Source organism: Telmatherina bonti (genome assembly GCF_933228915.1).
Source record: "Telmatherina bonti genome assembly, chromosome: 17".
Taxonomy (NCBI): Eukaryota; Metazoa; Chordata; class Actinopteri; order Atheriniformes; family Telmatherinidae; genus Telmatherina; species Telmatherina bonti.
Window position 1 is genome coordinate 37398821 of NC_136615.1, and position 3228 is coordinate 37402048.

Sequence of the window (3228 nt, forward strand, 5' to 3'; positions counted from 1 at the left end):
AGGATCTCACCGAATTTGGTGGAAGTTGCTCCTCGCTCGTTAAACTCGCCATCATTCCGCCAACTGACCGCACCACACAAGCTTCTCTCTCGCGCCCTCTCTCTGTCGCTCTCGTTTTTTCTTTTTTTTTTTTACATCTTAAATATCGCGGCATTTCCTGCTGAGGGGCAATATTTTTAGCGCCCCAAGACGAGAAATTTCAGCGACACTGATTGGTCATATATTTATTAATTCGCCCTAGTTACACTGCATGATTGGTTATTTGGGTGCACTGCTGGGGCAGTCAGACCAGAGCCCCACAACACTAACGTCTGTGTAAATTTATTGTCAAATTTATTGTCAGCAGGTGTGAAATGTAGCTGATACATTTCATATTGCATGTAAGCATATACGAGTGGGTAAAACCAACATTTATGAACATAAAATGAAGATATTATGAAAAATAAATTTTACATTCTCCCCATTTTATGGGGGGCGGCGCCCCAGCGCCCTCTATTGGCCGGCCACCACTGGTTAAAAGATGTAAATGTTTAGTCAGACATATTTGAAAATAAACAATAACGAAATAAAATAATTAATCAATCCTGCTGGGAAACAGAAAAAACACGATTTTACTCTTCAATATGAACTGAAAGAGTTTAAAAGTTAAGTTCCCAGATCCCTAATGTCATTCTTGACCTAATGATGATAATAAATAAATGATATTACAGTAAGATGCAGGAGATCATCCTGCCAGCAGCCATTAACCTACCAGTTTGTTGTCAAGTGTTTCTCCACTCCGCCTGTTAATAGCCAGTCGATGGGTGGAGGTATGCTGTAACAGTGATAAATAAATCCTGATGGAGGAAAGTCAGACTGCCAGCAGCATACAATTTAACATATATAAAGAATAACATGTTAATTTAATGAATAAAATAAGAATATTGATTAATATTTAAGTAGTGACAGCTTTACAGTCTGATGGCTGTGGGGACAAAGGATGTCCTGAACCTCTCAGAGCAGCTTCTCTGTCCTGTCAGGGTGGAATAGTGTCCATAATGTCCTGCCGTTTCCTCCTCTGATGCAGCTCTAACAGGGTCTGTGACACAAACCAGAGGTTCATATGAAACTCTTATTTTGGATTTCTGTGCTAATGGTCTTGCTTCATCTTTTATTCATCAGAGGGAGGCAGCCAGCAGAGACTCCTGTATGTTGAGCAGTTTTCTTCATGATGTTGTCTCAGTGCTCCAGTAGGGGGAGTCAGGCTCTGTTCCCCTCCCTTATTACAGACGGAGAGAACTGTTTGCTGTTATTATTCACTCTTCCCATTATCACCCCTTTTTAAAGGCAAAACAGGTCCAGCTATCTACCCTACCCCGCACAGAAGTGGACTTTTTAACAAGTTTGTCCAGACGTCTACAGTCCCCCCACCCCAGCAGCCTAGCAGACAACAAAGACCACTTGCTATGACAGTGTGAGAGAACATCGGCAGCATGTCACTGCAGACGTCGCAGGACCTAAGCCACCTCAGGAAGACTCTCTTCTTGCACACTGTGTCTGTGTTGGAACACCAGCCCAGCTTCTGATCTAGAGCTACCCCCAGGTACTTATAGGCCTGCACAGTTTCTGTTTCTTCTCCATCGATACAGACTGGCTGGCTGGGTGTTTTAGATCTCCTAAAATCTACCACCAGCTCCTTAGTCTTGGTGGTGTTTAGGAGATAACAGTTCTTTTTACTCCAGGAGGAGAAGGCCTCTACAAGATCCCTGTCTTCCCCTTCCCCTCCAGCGCTATCACTGTATCTTCTGAGGACTTCTATATGTGGCAGGGCTCTGAGTTGTACCTCAGTACAGCTGAGTTGGACCTCAGGAGGCCTTATGGTGGTAAAGGTACTGGAGAAGTTGAAGAACGTGATCCTCACATAAGAACCAGGTACATCCACGTAGGTGTACGGCCGGTGCAGCATGTAAAGAACTGCATCTTCAACTCCCAAGTGTGCCTGGTAGGCAAACTGGAGGGGGTCTAGATTCTCAGCGACCTGCAGATTTATGTAACAGACAAGGAGCCTCTCCAAGGTCTTCCCTGTGTGAGATGTCAAAACCACTGGTCTGTAGTCATTCTTCTTCACTGGTAACCCTGTTCTTGGCATCAGTGAGACAGGAAATCTTCCACAGCACTGGAACTTTTTCCATCTGACGACTCACATAGAAGAGAAGCTAAAGAAGGACTGTTAGTTGTCCTGCACAGTCTTTGAGAAGCTGTGGACATATACCATCTGGACCAACAGCCTTTACTGAGCTCAGCTCCCACCTCTTCTGTTGTTAGAGACATGTGGAGCAGCTCAGGATAAAGTTGAGGGGAGCAGCAAAGTTGGTGGTGGGGAGCAGTTGTAGATGTGGAGGGAACAGCTGTAATGTTGAAAAAACAGCTGTAGATGCGGATTGAACAACTAGATGTGGAGGGAACTGCTGTAAATGTGGAGGGAACGATTGTAGATGTGGAGGGAACTGCTGTAAATGTGGAGGGAACGATTGTAGATGTGGAGGGAACTGCTGTAAATGTGGAGGGAACGATTGTAGATGTGGAGGGAACTGCTGTAAATGTGGAGGGAACGATTGTAGATGTGGAGGGTACGATTGTAGTTGTGGAGGGAACGATTGTAGATGTGGAGGGAACGATTGTAGATGTGGAGGGTACGATTGTAGATGTGGAGGGAACGATTGTAGATGTGGAGGGAACGATTGTAGATGTGGAGGGAACGATTGTAGATGTGGAGGGAACGATTGTAGATGTGGAGGGAACGATTGTAGATGTGGAGGGAACGATTGTAGATGTGGAGGGTACGATTGTAGATGTGGAGGGAACGATTGTAGATGTGGAGGGTACGATTGTAGATGTGGAGGGAACGATTGTAGATGTGGAGGGAACTGCTGTAGATGTGGAGGGAACGATTGTAGATGTGGAGGGAACGATTGTAGATGTGGAGGGAACTGCTGTAGATGTGGAGGGAACGATTGTAGATGTGGAGGGAACGATTGTAGATGTGGAGGGTACGATTGTAGATGTGGAGGGAACGATTGTAGATGTGGAGGGAACTGCTGTAGATGTGGAGGGAACGATTGTAGATGTGGAGGGAACGATTGTAGATGTGGAGGGAACGATTGTAGATGTGGAGGGAACTGCTGTAGATGTGGAGGGAACGATTGTAGATGTGGAGGGAACGACTGTAGATGTGGAGGGAACGACTGT